This window comes from Pleurodeles waltl, chromosome 4_2, assembly GCF_031143425.1.
Source record: "Pleurodeles waltl isolate 20211129_DDA chromosome 4_2, aPleWal1.hap1.20221129, whole genome shotgun sequence".
Taxonomy (NCBI): domain Eukaryota; kingdom Metazoa; phylum Chordata; class Amphibia; order Caudata; family Salamandridae; genus Pleurodeles; species Pleurodeles waltl.
The window spans coordinates 320,326,358-320,333,884 of record NC_090443.1 but is presented as its reverse complement, the minus strand read 5'-3'; the positions used below and the strand labels follow the sequence as shown (position 1 = coordinate 320,333,884).

General features: G+C 46.4%; 1 long non-coding RNA gene across 1 annotated transcript in view; it reads right to left on the bottom strand.

Annotated features, from left to right (window-relative positions):
- Window positions 1–3,247: 3,247 nt before the first annotated feature.
- LOC138292589 (uncharacterized) overlaps window positions 3,248–7,527 on the bottom strand; it is a 204,146-nt gene continuing 199,866 nt past the window's right edge. The window contains exon 4 of the long non-coding RNA XR_011202731.1: window positions 3,248–3,582. This is a non-coding gene — a long non-coding RNA (uncharacterized lncRNA). The remainder of the gene's footprint in view (window positions 3,583–7,527) is intronic.

Here is a 7,527-nt window from a genome sequence, read left to right as displayed (position 1 = left end):
CTACATAAGTATGTAGATTCTGCACAGCACAGTGCAGTTTAGGGTGGTAATGCTGTGGGTTAGGCACACCGTCCATAGTGCAGATTCCTGCGGCGATGGTATAGGTTTACAGTACTTCATTACAGTTTCTGACGGTAATGTTGTTGCATGCTTTAGTACAGGTTTTCTACATAAGTATGTAGATTCTGCACAGCACAGTGCAGTTTAGGGTGGTAATGCTGCGGGTTAGGCACACCGTCCATAGTGCAGATTCCTGGGGCGATGGAATAGGTTTACAGTACTTCATTACAGTTTCTGACGGTAATGTTGTTGCATGCTTTAGTACAGGTTTTCTACATAAGTATGTAGATTCTGCACAGTACAGTGCAGTTTAGCGTGGTAATGCTGCGGGTTAGGCACACCGTCCATAGTGCAGATTCCTGGGCGATGGTATAGGTTTACAGTGCTTATTACAGTTTCTGACGGTAATGTTGTTGCATGCTTTAGTTCAGGTTTTCTACATAAGTATGTAGATTCTGCATAGCACAGTGCAGTTTAGGGTGGTAATGCTGCGGGTTAGGCACACCGTCCATAGTGCAGATTCCTGGGCGATGGTATAGGTTTACAGTACTGTATTACAGTTTCTGACGCTAATGTTGGGTTTTGCCATGCTTTAGGACAGGTTTTCTACATAAGTATGTAGATTCTGCACAGTACAGTGCAGTTTACCGCGGTAAAGCCGCAGTTGTGCTCCTTTATGGCTGAATATTTGAAGACCCCGCCTCCCTCCTCTTGTGGTGAGTGTGGATTATGAAGAAGCATTATTCTGTAACTCGTGTCAGCTGTCCGCAGATTTCACAGCAGGAATGATTATTGCGAAAATGATGAATTTCCCCTTAAACCGAATCGCAGCAGACACGAGGCTCCTGGCAGATCCGTCCGCAGCAGCATTATCTGCTCCACAGACCGAAAAAGCACTGCCCACTCCGCCCCATCCATCCTCCTGACTTCAAAGTCTGAGCAGAGGGGGGCATGCAGAGAGCGGGAGGGAGGAAGAGACCCGAAGGATGGAGAGACACTGATAGAGGGAAAGATAAAGATAGAGGGATAGTGAGTGAGGTTGAGAGAGTGAAGGAGGTGAGAGGACAGAAAAGAGCACAGAGGCACAAGAGCGAGAGAGATAGGAAGAGACAAAGAAACAGAGTGAGAGGAGAAAGCGAAAGAAAGGGATGGGAGAGAGAGAAAAGAGTGGTCGAGAGATAGATCCAAGGGTAAGACGGAATAAAGCGAGCAAGACAGAGGAAGGGAGAATGGCAGACACTGGTACAGCGAGAAATGGGAGAAGTAAAGACTGGATGAGTGGCCTGGGGAGAGAGAGAATGGAGGGTGGGAAGAGGAGAGAAGGAGATCTTCAGACAAGAGACCTACAGGAGAAGACGAAGACACGAAGAAGTGGAGCGAGAGGAGGAGTGGGAAGAGAAAGAAAGAGGGAGGGGGAGAAAGATATAGGGGCCCAGAACGAGAGAGTGAGCTAAGGAGACGAGAGTGAGAGAGAGAGACAAGTTGAGAGAAAGGGAGCAAGTTGAGTGGAAAAATATAGAGAACAAGAAGAGAGAAATATAGAGGGGGATAACAGAGATGGAGGGAAAGAGCACCTGAGAGGGAGAGAGGTGGAGGAATAGAAGAAACTAGAGGCTACCTGATTTTACTCATATTGAATTTTGAAAGCTGCTCTGTCAAGAACATAGAGAAGCAAGAAATCAGGCCCTGTGTGGAACAGAGAAAAGAGAAGGAAAGAGGGCAAGAGAGGGAAAGAATTAAAGAAACGAAACATAGGGGGTCATTCTGACCCCGGCTGGCGGCGTAAGCCGCCGGCCTGGCTGGGACCGCCAGAATACCGCTGCGCGGTCAAAAGACCGCCGCGGGTATTCTGGCTTTCCCGCTGGGCTGGCGGGCGACCGCCAGAAGGCCGCCCGCCAGCCCAGCGGGAAACCCCTTCCCACGAGGAAGCCGGCTCCGAATGGAGCCGGCGGAGTGGGAAGGGTGCGACGGGTGCAGTTGCACCCGTCGCTATTTTCAGTGTCTGCAAGGCAGACACTGAAAATCTTAGTGGGGCCCTGTTACGGGGACCCCTGCAGTGCCCATGCCAGTGGCATGGGCACTGCAGGGCCCCCCAGGGGCCCCACGACACCCCTTACCGCCATCCTGTTCCTGGCGGTCACGACCGCCAGGAACAGGATGGCGGTAATGGGGTCGGAATCCCCATGGCGACGCAGCAAGCTGCGCCGCCATGGAGGATTCCCCAGGGCAGCGGAAAACCGGCGGTCCACCGCCGGTTTTCCGTTTCTGACCGCGGCTGTACCGCCGCGGTCAGAATGCCCATGGGAGCACCGCCAGCCTGTTGGCGGTGCTCCCGCGGTCGTTGGCCCTGGCGGTTTTTACCGCCAGGGTCAGAATGACCCCCATAGGGTACCTTAAAAATATTTAAAGCTGATGAGAAAGAAGAAGTTCCTTTAGCCCAGGAGAAGACCAAGAAAATTGGGCATGCGTCTTATCAAACAGCTTCTTGCTTAAAAGGAGGAGCAGGTACAACAAAGAAGAGAGATGTGACCAAAGCAGCACAGATAGGAATGTGTGGAAGTAACACTTTCAAACCTGTGCGAAAGAGAATAAAACTCACATGAAGGAAGAAGCTACAAATAGCCCACATGCAACATAAAATAGTTGTGTCGCCTCGTGAAGCTACAACACAAAAGAGGAAAGAGCCAAAAGTCTGAAAACATGCTAAAAGACACAAGGAAAAAACAAAAAAAATAGTTTGGGCGCTTAAACAAAATACATAGAGGAGGAGTGGAAACATATATTCTCGCTGCCGGCACCAGAATGTTCTCTGCTTTCTGCCATCCTGGAATCATGGAAAGGATCCATTCTGCAGTCAGTTCATAACAAGGAGGGACAAACGTAAAACATTTACCAATGATAACAAAGGATTTTTTAAAGGCAAGCCCATGAATGAGTCATCGTGATGGGTATGCAGTGGGTGTGGTTAAAAGCCCACAGATAGATTACAACAGGCCAGAGTGCTTGCGTTCGGCCTAACGACCTAAAAAAAGGTGCCACAATTTAGCTGACAATGTAGATTTTCCTAGTAATTTATGACGGAAAGTCTTAATTTTATTAAAGACACGGAGGCGAGTATTATGCTTCTCGATCTTGCTTTATTTTTAATAGCAGCAGTCAAGAAGAACTACATTTCCCATGAGGCTAGGGGAACAGAAGCCAATGGGAAAAGAGAACGTATCGGCATGAACACCAATGGTGACAAATAACGTACTATAAACACTATACTTGACTGCGACCAGCCCTCTTTCTTGATGCGAGAAGGCCAGTCTGTGTGAGAAAATAAAGGAATAATAGAAACAACAATGGCAACTGCCAATATTAAAGAACAAAGTTCTTGGCAAAAGTTCATCCATGACTTGAGGAGAGGGAAAATCCAGGGAGATGAGTGCAGCTTGTGTTGATTTTGAGGAAGATAGATGGTCGAACTTGGCGAAGTTGGAGGTATCGATCAGGAAGAGTTCTGAGGTTGAGTGGATGTTGCTGTGGGAGGGAAAAGAATCAACAATGATTAAAGAATCTGTGGTGGGATAATACTCGCCTCCATGTCTTTAATAAAATTAAGACTTTCCGTCATAAATTACTAGGAAAATCTACATTTTATGGCAAGACCGGAGGCTCCTATTATGCTTTTTTAAAGCATGTTAATTATTATGGAAGTTGCTGTATGAACTGGTTTACAGAAGAAAGTTATGAAAACATAATCATTAGACCAGTCAGCCGATCTCAGAATGTCCTCAAGTCTGGAACCTACCCAAAAGGCTTTGGAAGCCATAGCTCCTCTGGAAGAGTGAGCACCAAACATTGACGTGTCTATGCCTGCTAAAGCAATGACCCAGCGCACCCATCTGGCTAGAGTAGCAGATGTCACAGGTTTATGAGGTTTGCGTAAAGAAATGAGGAGTTGGGACGAGGACGTTCTGAGGTTGGCTCTGCGGTCTTCGTGGACTTTGAGACATTGTCCTACACATAGTTTGGGTTGATTAGGAAAATAAGGGTAAAATACTGAACGTATATTAGTTTTGGTACGTCTGTTGATAGAAAATAAAACACCTGTAGGGGAAAATTGACGGGATGAAATATCTAGCACTTTGACATCTGATAAACGTTTAATAGAGACGAGACATAGCAACATTGTGAGTTTGGCTGAAAGCATTTTTAATGATAAATCTGAATTGTCCTGCCAGGAAATAAATAAGTTTAAGACAACATTAACATCCCATAGTTTAGAAAATTTGGGTAAAGGAGGGAAGGAAAACTTTACTCCCTTTAGTAGGCGACAGATCAAAGGGTGTTCCCCGATCGGTTTTCCGTTGATGTGGACGTGTTGTAGAGAAATAGCTGATCTATATAGGTTGACTGTCCTGTAAGACTTACCTGCACTGGCCTGGGCAGCAAAGAAATTGATAACGTAATTTAGATCGGCTGAAAAGGGATTGATATCCCTTCCCATACACCAGTTTGACCAAAGCGACCATGCAGAATTGTATGCATTCCTTGTACCAGGAGCCCAGGCTTTGTTAATGAAGTCTGAAGCTTCTGTCGAAATAGGGATGGGAGGTTGGGAATACCTGAAACCTTCCAGGCCGATAGAGTGAGGGTATTGTTGAGAATGAGAGGATGGAGAGAGCCCATAGTTGTTCCGAAGAAGTGAAGGGAAAATCGGAAGCAGAACTGGAAAGTCGATAGTCAATTCGAGGAGAGGGGGAAACCACACTTGGGATTGCCAAAAGGGAACTATCAGAATTAAAGAAGCTTTTCGGCGCCTGACCTGGGCGAGAACTCTGGTAATCATTATGAATTGGGGAAAGGCGTAATTGAGCGAGGATGACCAGTCTTGCAGGAAAGCGTCAGAAGCCAGAGCCGAAGGATCCGGGCGCCAGCTGAAAAACAGAGGGAGTTGGGTATTTAGACGGGACGCAAATAGATCTATTCTGAAGGGACCCCATTTGTGAAAGAGAGTTTGGAAAACTGAGGGGTGAAGTATCCAGTTGCTGGAATCTCTGAGAAAACGAGAATGCCAGTCCGCGACGTCGTTGAGGGAACCGGGAAGATACTCTGCCGACAGGGAAATTTTGTTGCAAAGGCAATACTCCCAAAGGCTTTTTGCCAGATCTGCTAGAGGTCTTGATCTGGTGCCTCATAAATGGTTTATGTAGCGGACAGCTGACACATTGTCCATGCGGCAGAGGATGGTACACTGAACCCTGTTTTTTGCGAGACTTTTGATTGCAAAGGAGCCCGCAAGCATCTCTAAATAATTGATATGCAATTTGGACTCCTCTGAAGACCAGAAACCTCCAGTCGAGATTGCGCCACATCGGGCGCCCCAGTCAGTCAGACTTGCATCTGATTCAACACTAGATCTGGGGCTGACGGAAAGATAGTCCTGCCATTCCAGGCATCTAAATGGTCTATCCACCATTGGAGTCCAGATTGATGGTTTCTGAATAAGAAAGTCCTCTTCTGAGGTGGCGAATTTTTAATCTTTGAAGGGCCCGATAATGAAGGGGACCGGGAAAAAGGGCTTGAATTGAAGAGGCGAGGAGACCCACAACTCTGGCTAGGGATCTGAGGGAGATTTGAGAGCTCTGAAGAAGTTTCAGAATCTCTGATTTCGTGGATCTTACTTTTTGTTGTGGAAGCTGAAGAATAGAGGCTGAAGAATCGATTATGAATCCCCAAAATTCTATCCTTTTTGAAGGAGTAGTGATAGATTTTTCTTTGTTGATAAGAAATCCCAGTTGGGATAGGAGAGAGCAGGTAATTTGGAGGTGTCGTTGAAGGAAGAGACAGTCCTGATGCATTAAGAGAATATCGTCTAGGTAAATCAGCAACCTGATTCCCAGGGACCTGAGATGAGCTGTAACCGGCTTAATTATCTTTGTGAAGCACCAGGGTGCTGAAGAAAGGCCGAACGGAAGGGAAGACAATTGGTAGGTTTTCCCTTGCCATTGGAATTGGAGGAATTTTCTGTGAGATACGTGGATGGGTACGGATAAGTATGCGTCCTGAAGGTCCAGTCGAACCATATAATCGTGAGGGAGAAGAATATCTCTTAAATGGACGATAGTTTCCATTTTGAAATGTCTGTATACGACAAAGCGATTGAAATTTCTGAAGCTGATGACTGGTCTTAATTTTTTGTTCTTCTTTTGGACTAAGAAGAGGGTACTGAGAAAGCCGGAAGGGTCCAGACGAGATATTTGTATGGCTTGTTTGGAAAGGAGTGACTGAATCTCTTCTGAGATGAGGGATGCCATTTCTGAAGAGAAGAAGAGGGGGGAGGAAGGGACTGTTGATGAGGAACTGAATAGAGTTCTATTGTGTAACCCTGAATTGTGTTGAGTACCCATGGATCCAGAGTAATACTTTTCCATTTTTCTATAAATAGACGAAGTCGGCCCCCAACAGGTGGAAGGCCAGAATTGGGGCTTACCTTGTTGATAATTGAATCTGGAACCACGTTGTCCACGACCACGGGCACCTCTGCCACGTTGGGGGTAGAACTAAGGCTTGTAGGATTGTGAGTCGTAATTGGAATTAAAGGAGCCTCTAGATCCTTGTGATCAGAAAGATCGTCCGGTAAAGCGGCTCCTGTCTGTACCGGCCTTTCCAAAAACCCACTGGTGGAACACTTTTTTGATTGATTGTTGCGCCTTGTCTATGGAGGCTAAAGTGGAGACAAATTTCCCTAAGTCTTTTGTAAACGAATCCCCGAAGAGAAGTCCGTCTGCCTTAATGCCAGGGTCGATGAAAGCGAGGTTGGCCAATTTAGGGTCTAATTTAAGTAAGAGACCTTTCCGTCTCTCGTGTATGATGGCTGAATTGGTGTTGCCGAGGAGGCAAAAGGCTCTTTGGATCCACAAAGACAGTTCTGAAAGATCGATGTCTGCATTTTCAGTTCTGGCTGATTCTGCCATATCAAAGATTCTGGCCAATGGACCCACCAGGTCTAAAAGTTTGTCCTGGCAGTTGCACCAGGCTTTATTGACGCCCTTGCGGGGGTCCTTATCGAATTTGGAGAAAAAAGTAAGAAGGGATTGGTCGATAGAGGGGTTGTCTAAAGGGAGTCTTAATCTGGAGGAAATATAGTCAGCTACGTGAGAAGAAGGTAACCATTCAGGGGAATTAGGGTGGTGAAGGAAGGAAGGGTTAAACATAGGATTGCCGTCGGGATCTAGAATTTGTTTAGCTGTGAACGGGTTAGTAGGCAAGTCAAGCTTCGTTTTCTTGGGGGGAGGGGAGGATTGAGATTGGGAGCCCCAAATATCTGTATCGTCATCCAGATCGTCTAAGTCACCCATGTCATTGTCTGTGCAAAGATGTGAGAAACAATAATCTTTTCTGGCGCAGCCAAAACGTGCTTGGTCTTTTCAGAACATTTAAGCTTAGATTTCCCCTCCTTAGAAGGAGGCCTTGGAGGAG